This window comes from Amblyomma maculatum, chromosome 4 (genome assembly GCF_055883805.1).
Source record: "Amblyomma maculatum isolate TAMU_Amacu chromosome 4, ASM5588380v1, whole genome shotgun sequence".
Classification (NCBI taxonomy): domain Eukaryota; kingdom Metazoa; phylum Arthropoda; class Arachnida; order Ixodida; family Ixodidae; genus Amblyomma; species Amblyomma maculatum.
The window spans coordinates 151258991-151272484 of NC_139347.1; the positions used below are offsets into that span (position 1 = coordinate 151258991).

Genomic DNA, 13494 nt, shown 5'->3' on the forward strand with positions numbered 1-13494 from the left:
AAACGGACGTTCAGGGCACAAGATTAATTCCCGGGTCGCTCGAAATTGAATTTGGCTTTCCTGCAGTAACGCACTTGCACAACTGAACCGCTGAACGACTATGGTCTAATTGCCACAGTTTTTTTCGTCAAGGACCATATATAGTTATTTGATACTGCCCATGGTAAATTGCATGGTCTAATTTGTTTATAGAACTTAATTCCCAGTTGATATATCTGGCTGGCTTATAGAAATTTCTTGCAAAAAGGGTCCTGGGTTCGCGCTGCAAGCTTTCATGCTCTACGTGCTTCCAGCATTAACACACGCTCGACCCCATGACTAGAGCACTGCACCTGATTTTCCGGTCCGGGCCCGGCCCATGCCCACCGTTTAAAGGCCGAGCCCAGCCCGGGCCCATAACTCCAAGCCCGGGACTGGGCCTGGCCCATGCGCACATGAACCAGGCGCGTACCTGGCCCGCGTTTCCACTAGGCCCGCCCCAGGCCCGACAAAGTCTGCTTGCGCAGACGCCTTAAAAATGTACTGCTTCCAGTACATAAAAATAAGCCAAGATGAGACAAAAAAAAAAAGAAACTTACAGTAATAATATTCTCAGCAGAGAATTAAGGGCAGTAGTATCTGTAGAAGCAAAGGTTTCGTCGAGAGAGTTTTGGGAAGACATTTTACTCCTTTGTCTACAATACGCTTTCTTTTATTCGGCGTCAAATAAATCACTGGACCAAATTCAGCGGCAGGTTTCCTTCATTTCCGAAAGAAGCTGTATACACAGAAAGCGCCGGCCCGCGGCCCGTTCCCATGCAGTGTTCTACCGACCCCCTGCCCCAATCCCGATCACGTATATAACACAAGCAAATATACGGGACGTCGTGTCAGACACGTATGGCGAGCTTAGTACGGATCTCACATATGCTCTTTCACATATGTACTACAATCAGCTGAATACGGCAGCGATGATGTCTTGCGATGTGTTTGCTAACACGTTGAAATGGCCACAGAGCGTAGCGTGGCGGAACGTCCGTGGTCACGATGGCCACGATGCCGATCTTCTCTGTCTCTTACTCAAGTGATTAAGAGGGACTCACGTATACCACTTTCAGGACTAGATCATGCCTCCTAAACCTCCTGCGTCCCTTTTGTTTTCCTGAATACATTCGAGGGGTGCACATACATCATGACTGATGTTTTGTGGTCGTGTGCGCCTCTCAGCTAGCAGTTCTAGTGAAATGATGCCGAGACAGCGAGAAAGCCGAATTGTTATCCTCTCGAACAATCGTCCTCATAACGCTGCGGACGAGTTCTTCGTTAACTTCCGGGCAAAAGGAGCAACATGCAGTACTTGTCTGACGACGGCGACCGCTAATTGACAAAAAAATAAAAATAAAATAAGAATGGAGTTGATAATGAAATTGCTACGCCTTTGTATATGAAGCTGTACACATTATGGTGCGTTACAAAACCTAAGCAGACACAAAAGCAGATGCAGAAGGAGCTGTGTAAGAACATTGTGTGTGTCAATGTCAAGCGAGACAAAAATGTGTCGTGTAGGCCTATAAAATTTGAAAAATAAATATATAAAAAGGTTGCTTGTATTACGGCCTCCGAGATCACCGTTTGGTGATCTCGGAGGCCATGCTTGTATACATGGTAAAAAGATGTCATAAGCGAAAAAAAAATAAATGAGGAAAAAAATCGTTAAAATAGAATAACAAGGGCTATATTTGGGCTAAATGGTGTGAGTTACTACTAAAAGAAGAGACAGAAACATTATTTACTCCTTATAGGTGGCGGGTGCGACACACGTGCGATTAGGCCATTTTGGGATCCATTGGTGACATGTGATACCTTGTTCATGTTCGCGCTGTTCCAATTTCCCGATGAGTCTTTTGCTGTAGAGTATGTTAATGTAATTCAGGGGCACGACGCAGTCGTCAAACGTAACTCAAAAACCTTGCCGACGTTCAGCGGCCCTTCACAGAAGGTCAATCGGATAAACGTTGCCTGGCCCGAGAGGATAAAAAACGGCGGGCAACTGGCTCATCAAAGCTGCTCGTCGCGCAAGCTGTCAAGTTCAGCCGTAAGTATACAGACTGTTATTGTATTTTTTGCAGATGTAGAACTGGCGCCCTTGCATTGAGCCAGATAGCGTTGCTATTTCGCTGTGTCGGTATGCATACATGTTTATCAAGAAGGAGGAATAGACTTCGCGTATCTCCTCCACCCGCGTCTGGCGCTTCGCCTCGGATGCTGGCTGGTGCGCGTTGTTCTTCGGTCAGGTTGATCGCGCCCAGCTGGGTCTCAGGGTCAGAGCTGTGCAGGGTCTCCCAGGTTCTTTGGTTATTTATATTTACGGCCCTCCTTGGGGAGAAGGCGCATGCACGTAGTACTCAACATGTCGACAGTGCAGTAATTTTTTTCCCCCAACGTTGGTATAAAGGGAGAAAAAAATGCGATGTCACGCCACAGAAAGACTTTTGGCACATATCGCAGTGTCCGGATTTTGCAGTGACGTAAACAAGTGGAGCCATGGTTAAAATACTTTATGCTTGTTTCTGTACTCTGAAGGGACGGAAGGGGAAAGTTTTTCATCAAGAACTGGTCCTAGATACCAAAAACCGGCGTTATTGGGTTTTTCAGATGCCGTAATTTTTTTGCCGGCGAATGTTTATCAATGTTTTTTGGTTAGAACCGGAAAGTACATTGCCTGCTTGTGCCGTCTGTTTTTTTGTTTTTTTTAACGATATTTACTGCCTAAGGGCATCAGTAGGGTATGAGATGAAGAATGAAGAAATGATTAAATTAATGGAAAAAGGTTGGGTGATTTTATGAAGTGAAGGAGTGAGCATGATGTCCCTCCGTCCAGGTGATATACGAGGCAGGATTGTTTGCTAGTAGGCTAGCTATCGCCAAGTGCCGGATTCGTGTCAATTTCAGTGCTGGGCAGTCCCACAGCAAGTGGTGAATGTCTGCTTCAACATTTTTGTTCTTGCATATCGGACACCGTGGGTGGGGATATGTGTCCCCGCCCAGGGTGTTCGATATGTAAAAACAAATATGAACGTAGTCATTGCTTTTTCAGAGCAAGAGCTCAATTTTGAACTGTGCCATTTGTATGTTAAGGCAAGTGATGTCATTCACAAGCCATAATATAGAGTGAAGCAAAGACGGGTATGAGAATGTCTGCTAATAGGTTTTCTTCTTCCTAGCTGTGCGCAGCAATCTGGAAATATTACTGAATGCAATGCTTGAGGAAGAGGAGGGATATGGTGATGCCCATCGACTGAAGACCAGCAAGGTTTCTGTCTTCTGTGCCTTCCATTCGTGTGTTATAGGCAATAATGAGAAAATGTTTTGTATTGCTTTTTAGATTTCTGTAAAAATGTATTGTTTTCCTTCTTTGACAACAGCATAAAATGCTTACGTTTGCAATCTAATCCCTGAGACAGAGTCAGAAATTAAATAGATCTGCAGGCCATTAGGATATGTTTTAAGATCATCATGTAGCAACTTCCTTATTCGAGTTAGCAGTGTGCTGCAGAAGCCTGTTTGAGCCAGAAATCCTGTACAGGGTGGTCGTGAACCCCATGTGTATCGGCCAGCTCCACAGCATCTTCGAGCTGGTAGATTGTCAAATTATTCAGCAGAAAGCTTTTTATGTTATTCAGTAAGTCTGGCACACCAATTTCAGCGAGTTTAACATGCAGTACATTGGCAAAATAAATTATTTTTCTGAGCCTTAATGGGCAGCTTGGTGGCATCACCTGTTGCCTTAGTGTTGATGCTAAGCTTTCACTATTCTCTTAAGTACCACAGCTTGCTATTGAAAATAATGTTCAAATTGCATTCTTCATTATACCATTAGTCTCTTACATTCTTCCAGGCCTCTTATTGATGAATGACTGCTGCTTGTTAAAAGCTAGGAATCAGTTCTAAATTGTTTGTGTTTAAGCAGTTAAACATCATTTTTTGAAAAAAAAATTATGGTGTTTCTTTTTTGTATAATAGAAGCCAGAAAAACGAAAGGGGGAGACAGCATCTTAGGCTGGAATTAGATCAAAAGGTAAGCAACTACACGTTTTTGGCTATGTTGAAGTAGTTAGAAGGCTTATCTATGCATAACTCATATTGAATAAAAAATTGTCATTGGCAATTTAAATACATTTTTTGCAATATTATGATCCTCCACATAAATAAGAGTTAAAATCAGTCAAAAATTTTTCATATTGTGTCTACTGGAGAAATGAATGGCTTGTTTGCAATTTTAATGGCCTGGGAATGCAGCATCATATTATGCATGTAGTGATCACACAGCCTCAGCTCTCTGTGTCAATTTCTACAGGTCATGTTACAGCTAATGATTACTTTTGTAAATGGGGAAGGATTTTCACGGTACAATTGAGTGTCACAATTAAAGGCCTGTGATCAATCATTACATGGCACTCTCTGGCACTATAAATGATTGGCATGGTGCATGTGCAGAATTAGACATATGATGAGGAATGCTTTTCAATGCCTGTCCCAGTCCTATCTGCCATCACTGCAAATTTGTGACTGCCTGCAACCCAGTATTGATTTCAAAGCTCTGGCTTGACTTAGAAAGGGGTCCATTCACAGCTGGTTCATTTATTGCTATATCTTGAAGCCGGTTAACCATTGGAGGGCCTGTCTAAGAGTGCACTGTCTTAGCTCAGCGAAACTAACAATAAACGAACACGCAGCGCAGTGCTAATACAGTGGAACCCCACTATAGTAAACTCGGATATAGTAAAATGAAACTGAAGTCCCAGTTCCTCTTCCATAAGTGACATCTTTTGCCTAAATGGTAAAAACATTTTTGGTAACAATCAGTTGTCGTAAAGTGCACCTGGCCACGGGGATGTACTTCCCTTGAAATTACATCACTGCACACGCACTACTTAGAATCGAAGGGCAGATATAAAAAAAAACAAAAAATGCAAAACTGCTTTTTTAATGGCTTTATCATCAGGCTCACCAACACTAAGGAGCCAACTTTACATAAGCCTTAGAACCGTGAAGGAAAGAATGCAGTGCATAGGATAAAAAAGTAAAGGTGGCTATGAATATGGAAGGAAGGTGGTGCAGTTCACTCAGAAGTAAAAGAGCGGAAAAGCGTAGCAAGAAGTAGGGAAAGAAAGAAATTTCCGAGCTGCAGGGCGAAACACAAGGGAGTGATGGCAAGAAATGTAGGCGCGGCATGTTCAGTTTTGCTGTGCTTGACTGTCACATACATTTCTCATCTATTGCCTTTTAAATGCCCTAAACAGTGGAGCGCAATGCCGTGTACATTCAAGGCTTTGGTTTTCACATGAAATCACTCAGTTGAACAATAATAGAGTAGAATGTTGAGCTAATTGGTGTAACATCTTGGAAGGAGGCAGCAGAGCAGGGGAACAAAACCGAAGAAGCGCACACAGACACAAGGACGACGCTGCACTGACAACTATATTGATCTGAACCCGCGCATCTTTTCTCCCTTCACTTTACCTCTGCAGCTAACTTATTCCTTATCTTTAACATCCTGCCAACAAGCGTAATCTGATTCCTTTTTCAACAGTACCACTGAAGGCGTGGTAACACACTGGTCTTCCGAGCTCCTGATTGCACGTGCTTCGAAAATTTCCCTTGTTAACCTGTCCTTATTCCTTCTGAAAACCTTCACATTGTGAAGGTCAGCTGGACATTTTTGGTCTTTGCAAATACAAATAAAGCAGCCTCTGCAGTGCACTGCGAGGTTGGTGTCTGACTTCTCCGATATTGCTGCAGCGTGCTCTCTAATTTTGTCATTAATGAATCTTTCTGTTTGTCCAATTTACTGCTTGATGTAGGTTTTTTTTTTAGCGCAAAGACAAGAAAGACGAGACGTTTGCGCTAAAAAAAAAACCCCTACATCAAGATGAACTACCAACTCGCCCAGCAGGAAGTGTTAATCAATGTATTGCTTCCCACAATGTAAGGGAATCTGGTAAACAATCCCCTGGATACAATCGGAGTACCTTGTCTGGTGCGCAGTTTGGCATCTAGACTTAAACTCCTGGTTATTCACTCGAGCAAACTTGCCTTTGGCTCTGTTTTATGTCGCAGGACACAATCCGGATGCCATGTCTGTGTCCAATCTTCATCAAATTATGGGTCAATCCATGAGTATATGGTACCACTGACCACTTATTTCTTTGTTTAAAGAAATAATGTAAAGGGCATCCTCGGAAAAAGGAGCCGTCCAAGCTTACTTTGCGTGCGCCTTTACTGCTGATTCTGATCACATGTCGGTGGCAGCACTTTGCAAAGTGTGGAGGCCACGTGCTCCTGTGTTCTCTCTTATATTGCTTCTAGCTGTACTATGTCGCATAATTACATGCCAAAGTTATTGGCACGAGCACAAGACTGCCTGTCTTGTTTGCGTGATAGAAAAAGTTATGCGTTCACATAACCTTTACTGTGTTGAAGAGCTGGAAAGGAGCAGACATTTTCTGCCAGCCAAATAGTCTGTCTCATCATCATTATCATCATCCTTTTCTATCCCTTAAAGGCCCCAAGTGGGGTATTACATTGGGGGGGGGGATCGATAACATATGTATCACCGGTCAGGAAATGAAAAACGAGAACAGGCACTACAATGCAGTAATACAACAGCAATACAAGAATACCATAAATTGTACCTGAGCACAATTCAAAAACTCCTAAAACAGACTATGGCAGTATAAGAGCAAAAACAAATGCAACATATTCCACAATCACATAAACTCGAAAGAATAAAAATTGCACAGAAAGGAAACCATTGTAGTTGTTCGTTTAGATCGGCAGCAAGTATAGCCGTAAATTTAAATGTCATGCTTGGAGGCTATTGATTCGGATAATTTATTCCTTGCTGCAATTGGTCTAGAAAAAAGGACCTGTTGAAAGCATCAGTGTGACCATGAAGACGCTGAACGCTCATTGAATTATAATGTCGACAAGAAGTGCCTAGTGGCAACTCTAAGAGCAAGTTTGGTCAATGAGGACAAAGTTGTGCAATTTTCCGTCGGAATTTCCAGTGGGTGAAGGTCAGGAGAGGCTTTGATACCAGTTATGTAATCCAAATAATGTGCGCTAAAATGTTATCTGAGCACTGTTGCGATACAGTGCTTGTCGTTCAGACTTAGCACTGTATGCGACTACTTTTTTAGAGTACAAACATTTTCGTTGAATTGGGAACCAGAAATCTTGCATCTAGAAAGAAAAGTGCAAATTTTCTTGGGCTCACTCATTCAGAATGCACCTTGAATATTTTAATCTAAGTGCTCGCTTTGTCTGTTTCATCTGAGGCAGTTGAGACCATTGCGCATTATTTTGAGCAAGTGAGTCCATTTAACCGAGCAGCTGGCGGGTGCGTATGTAGGCACACCTTCTTCCTGTAGGTATTGCTTTATGTACACTGGAATATGGACACTGCCTCCTTGCATTCCAATCTTATAGTTGGTGCTGTGCAGTGGTAGCTCAATCGGCGTTGGTTGTACAATACATAGCTGCCTTTTGTGGTGCCACCTCAAGGACGATTTCTAAACTCTGCAAGTGATACCTTTCTGATTATGTCTGCAGACCTTGTGCAGGAGCAAATGAAAAAAAAAAAGAAGGTTATTTTCTAAGGCCCAGACAAAGGCAAATAAGTTTTGCTCAGTAGCATTGTTGGTTGCTGCACGACATAGTGCAAATGATTTCTAGCTGAGTAGCATCTTTGTGTTGCTCTGTGCTGTCGGTAGCTAAATAAGTTTGCGAAATTTAAACTTCACCCATCTGAAGCTCCAATGTGCAGTGTTGCTCATGTTTTCTTTCTGTAATGTTCTGTTGTTTTATAGAGTTGCCAGAACTTGTTGACGTCTTCAATACTTCTGGGATGGCTGGTGCAGCAGCAGGAAATACGGGAGGTACTGAGTGTTTTGGCTGTCCTGTAAGTGTTGATCAACTGATGCAATGAAAATTAAGTTAACCTGTAGCCCTTTATAAGAGGCACCTATTCTGCATTATTTTTTTATACCCGTTGCTAAGCATGATTCTCTCAGAAAGTACTGTGTGTCAAGTTGGGTAGTGTAAATGCCTCATTGGGGCACTGAAAATTGACCTGACAGAGCTGCACAGTCTAAGCAGTAAGAAATCTAATCATCCCAGATACACCTTCAGTTTTACTATGAACAGAAGAGTTTAACATCAAGTCTAAACAATGTTTGTTGCGCTGTTGGGACCATGAAGGTGGCACATCTATTGGATCAAAGTGGGGAATTCGCTTGTAGGATGAAAGAGCACTGAACAAGTGTAGAGGGGGAGCCTCAGTTAGCAAGCCGAGCCAACATTTCGACAAGGGGACTTGTCTTCGTCTGGGCAGCACAATTACTGGTGGAGGTTTTAAGTACGGTTTTGCTTCCGAAGAGACAATCTAGGGAGGAGGGGGGGGGGGAGAAAGAAGCAGGGCGAGAAGTGAAAGAATGTTTCCTTGGGTATGAATTTCTAAGAGCATGGAACCAGTGCTTTCATCATCACATGAAAAAAAAAAGAAAAGCAGCAGCAGCAAGAAAATTTAATATGCAAAGTAAACGATTGTCAGCACCTAAAGCAGGTTCGATGCTGACACGTGTTTCTTGAAAGGGGACAGGTAGAACGAAAGGAAGATGGTTTACCCGGTATGAAGAAGTACTGAACAAGGGTAAAAGGGGTGCGCCTCAGTTCACAGGTCGAGCCAACGTTTCGACAAGTGGACTTGTTTTCGTCTTGGCAAAGTGATTATCACTGGCAAGGGTTTAAATATTCTTTTGCTTTCGAAGAAGAAAAGATTAGTAGGGGAAAGTGGATGAGAAGAAAGTAGGTGAAGGAGTGTGGAGGGGAGGATGGGTGAGAAGGAAGTAGGTCATGCAGTGAAAAAATAAATAAATCTTCAGTATGTATTTCTCAGCCTGGAACCAGGGATCTTGTGGTGGCCTGCAAAAGAAGTAAAAGCAGCATACCAGGAAAAACTAAAATACCGGGTAGATGATTTGTCACCACTTAAGAGAGAGAGAGAGAGAAAACTTTATTTCAAAAATAAAAAGAAAAAAAAAAGAAAAAAAGGGGGGGGGGGGCAGTGAGTGGAGTCTTCATTTCAAGACCCCAGTGGCCTGGGCTGCCGCTCTTGCCTGAGTTACCAGCCTACGCTGGGTCTCTAGATCAGAGCATTGCAGAGTGGCCTCCCACTGCGCCTCCGAATGGTGCATGTTTATGTGTGGAGGTTTGGGGCCTGTGCACCCCCATGTGACATGGTAGGCGGTGGGCTGGTCATTGCACCAAGGGCATATGTCTATGTATTGTTCTGGGAACATTATGTTGTATTGATGTAGGTTGGGGTAAGTGTTGGTTTGAAGCTGTCTCCATTCCCGCATTTCTTGTGCATTTAGACCCTTGTGTGGAGGGGGATAAATCCTACGTTGTTCCCGTAGGTACTTAAGTCGCGCGCCGTAAGTCGCTGGGACAGGAATGCTGGTTGTAAGATCGGGATTAGTGGTCGCTCGGTTTGTGTGACCTCGAGCTAGCCTATCCGCGACCTCATTACCTTCCAATCCAGAGTGCCCCGGAACCCAAGTGATCTGATGTTTGAGCTGTGAGGTTGTAGCCAATGGGTTATTTGTGAAGCGAGATAAATTTTTAGGTATTCTGCCTGCAAGGAGGAGCCGACACGCCGCTTGTGAGTCGGTGATTACGTGCAGCTCTCGATTGGTCGCGTCTCCGTAGGTAATGGCCAGTACGATCGCCGCCACTTCCGCTTCTGTGATAGTAGAGTGCTGGATGGACATGCTGGAGACTTCTGTGTATGAAGAGCCCACCACCACAGCTGCTGCTGCGTTCGGTGTATGCTCGTATAGAGCGGCATCCACATAGACAGTTTTCGGACTGCGTTCCACTGCACGTTTAAGATAATTCACTGGGGCGTGTCTTCTGCCTTCGTTGTGGACTGGAGACATGTTCTTTGGGAGCGGGGACACATATACTCTTGCCCGGTACGAAACAGGAATGTTAGTCTTTGTCTGTATAGCTTGCACGTCCGAAGGATAGCCAACGCGCTCGAGAATGAGCCGACCAGTCTCAGTTGACAGAAGGCGTCCCCTTTGAGACAGGAGGACAGCCTCTTGAATTTCTTCAAATGTGTTGTGCAGTCCAAGAGCTTCCAATTTGACGTTGGAGGTGTATGGTGGGAGGCCTAACGCGTTCCTGTAAGCTGCACGTATCATTGCGTTTACTTTGTTGAGATCTCTTCGGAGCAGGGTGAGGTAAGGTAGTCCATAGGAGAGGCGACTGATGACCAGCGCCTGCACCAGACGGATCGTGTCTTCTTCCCGCATGCCTTTTCTGTTTCTTGTCACCCGGCGGATCATTTTAGAGATCTGCTGTGTTGTGTTCTTGAGGAGGTGGAGCACGTGGTCTACTTTTCTATCGCTTTGGAGCCAGAGACCCAGGATTCGTATGAGTGGCACTTCCCGGATTGGGACCCCATGCAGGAGGATGCTAAGATTGCCTGGTGATGTATAGTGGTACCCACGTATACGGATGACTTCAGATTTATCTGGGGAGCATTGGAGCCCGCATCGAAAGGCCTCTGTTTCCACGCAGGTTGCGGCTGCTTGAAGTGATTCTTCTTTCTGGCCTAGAGAGCCGGTGGTTGTCCAGATCGTAATGTCATCAGCATACGGGGTGTATCCAATGTTCGGAACCTGTTGCAGAGCCCTTGCGATTCTAATCATGGCGATGTTGAAGAGGAGCGGGGATATGACCGATCCCTGTGGCGTGCCCTTGTTTGGCATGTCGTGAAGATCCGATCTGATGTCACCCATTCCTATCGTTGCCGTTCGGTTGGACAAAAAATTCTTGACGTATCGGAAGGTGCGCTCTCCGCAGTTTAGGTTATTGAGCTCGGATAGGATTGCCTCGTGAGACACGTTATCAAACGCGCCTTTTAGATCTAGCGTCATAATGAGGTGCTCGCCTCCTCTCGGAATGTTAGAAAGTACCTCCTCCTTGAGGAGAAGAAAAGCGTCTTGAGTGGACAGGCCCGATCTGAAGCCGATCATGGAGGGATGGAAGAGGCCGTTATCTTCTATGTAGTGTTGAAGTCGCGTCTGGATGACTCGCTCGTAGAGCTTGCCCAGGCACGAGGTGAGTGATATGGGTCGTAGCGTATCGACCGCCGGCTTCTTGCCCGGTTTTGGAATTACGATTATCTCCGAGCGCTTCCACTCAGAGGGAATTTCATTCTTCTCCCACAGCGAGTCGTTCAAATACTTGGTGAGGTCGCTGATTTGTGCCTTGCTGAAGTTGCGGATCATGGCGTTGCTGATCTTGTCCGTTCCCGCCGCCGTGTTGCGGGTGCATGATCGAACTGCAGCATACACCTCGGCTTAAGAAATGGGAGCATCGAGTGCCGGATTTTCCTCGCCCTGGTAGGTCAAAGAGCAAGGAGGAGCTGGGCTGGTGCCGATATATTTGTCCTTAAGAGCTTGAAGCAGCGTGGCGTCGTCCTCTGGAAAAAGGTGAGCAATACGCTTCAGGGTCCGTGTAGATGCGGATTTTGATTTAGAGGGGTCAATCAGGTTCCGCAGGATTGTCCAAGTACGGGACGTTCCCAGCGTTCCTCTCAATGACTCGCAAAATTGTTGCCAATTTTGTTGTGCGAGGTTGGTGGCGTATGTCTGGGCTTCCTACGTGAGCTGTGCAATCCGCAGACGGAGAAGTCTATTTAGGCGCTGTCGTTTCCATCGCCTCACAAGGCGGCTGCGCTTCTGCCATAGCTTGACAAGATGGCGGTCTACCTCTGGGGCTTCCAGTGTGCGTTGTATTATTTCGGTGGCTTGCTTGTGTGCTTGTCTGATGTCTTCGCTCCGGTCTTGTATGGACTGAATTGGACCTGATGGGACGTATGCGTTGCGGAATTTGGACCAATCGGTGATGTGGGCAGCGCCCAGATCCCTCCGGATTTTGGTAGATGATATGGATACGCTTAGTATGCAGTGGTCACTTCCCAGGGTTTCTTCTAGGTTCGTCCATGTAGCCTCAGCAACGTTCTTGATCAGGGTGAGGTCCGGGCAGGAGTCACGGGAGACGCTGTTGCCTTCCCTTGTCGGATATAGAGGGTCGGTGAGGAGTTCCAAGCCGAGGGCTTCTATTGCTCGCGCAACTGTCACTCCTCTGGCTGAGTTTGACTGGTATCCCCAGTCCCGGTGAGGCGCGTTGAAGTCCCCGACCACGACAAGCTGATTTGCTTGCGCCAGGTGGGTGGCTTCGGAAAGGAGGTTGGTGAAGTCGGCCTTTGCGGGTCGTGGCGGCTTGTACATGTTGATGACGAATGTACTCTTTCGGCCTCGTTTGTTAGGCACTATCTCTATCGCTAAGTGCTCAACTTCCGGTTCGCATAAGGAGTGCTCGATTACAGTAATGGCGTTTGCGACGAGGATTGCGACCGACGGCATGTGGGGTTGGCGGACCGTGTAGTAGCCGTCAGGCGTCGGTGACCTGTCGGCTCCTACCTCTTGCAAACAGATAACAGATTCCCTGCGAAGATAACCTTAGCCCTGTGCACCTGCATTTAGTTAATTAACTGCCTTCACGAAGAGACACAGCTGGCGTGGTCGTCTGAGACCATACCTAAAGCGTTTTGTCCATTTTCTCCCATCCCTCCCCCTCCCTTTCGCTTTTCTTCTTCCCCGCCCTCTCTTTTTTTTCCTGCTTATCTGTTTTCCCCCTTTTTCCAGGACTTCGGGATCTTCCGCTCCCCGCATTTTTTTGCTTTGGCCGCCCGCACGTACTCATGTTTAGTCTTCTCCCTCTCTCCTAGCATTCAACAGATCCCCCATGGCCGTCTTTCTTCTTCTATTTTTTAGTGGCCCTTCTTTCCTGTGTTTGTACAAATTTCAAACCTTTAAAACTAAAATTCAAGCAATGTAACCAGTGTTGAGAAATACCGGACCCCGGTCAAGACGTCGACGAAGAATAAATGAAGTGTTAATCATATTCGTTCTTTATATATATCTATATATACACAAGTGAAAAATATCTTCATACTGTTTCCAATTTTATTTGGACTCAACGTTTCGGCAGGAGCCCTGTCGTTCTCAAGACTGAGGGTACATGGTTCTTGTTTGTCTTCTTGCAGTGTTAGCAACAGAAGAGGAGATACAAACAGAAAATGGGCACATACAGGTGAACCAGCTGCGCACGCACAACACAAACACACACGCGGAGGGCAGGGTAGGCACAAAGGGTGATCCACCCCAGGCGCCGGCCGGGAGTCAGCTGTATATACTACAGGCAGCGGCAGAACAACCTCGGGAGAACAAAAAAGAGGTGGGGGACAGTGTTTGCTGCAGATGGTGAAATAAATTGCGGTTCTCACTAAACGATGAGAGCGCCAAGCCTGAAGGAGGTTTTTGCAGAAGTGGCCGACTATGAATGGTGAGCGCGTTCGATTTGAAGATTTTTTTCCTT

The 13494-nt window shown here is 45.5% G+C and overlaps 1 long non-coding RNA gene across 1 annotated transcript; it reads left to right on the top strand.

Annotated features, from left to right (window-relative positions):
* The first annotated feature begins 1857 nt into the window (after nucleotides 1–1857).
* On the top strand, nucleotides 1858–7908 carry LOC146193309 (uncharacterized). Its single transcript, XR_014706437.1, has 3 exons — nucleotides 1858–2074; nucleotides 3204–3292; nucleotides 7851–7908. It is a non-coding gene; the product is annotated as an uncharacterized LOC146193309 (long non-coding RNA).
* The last annotated feature ends 5586 nt before the right edge of the window (nucleotides 7909–13494 follow it).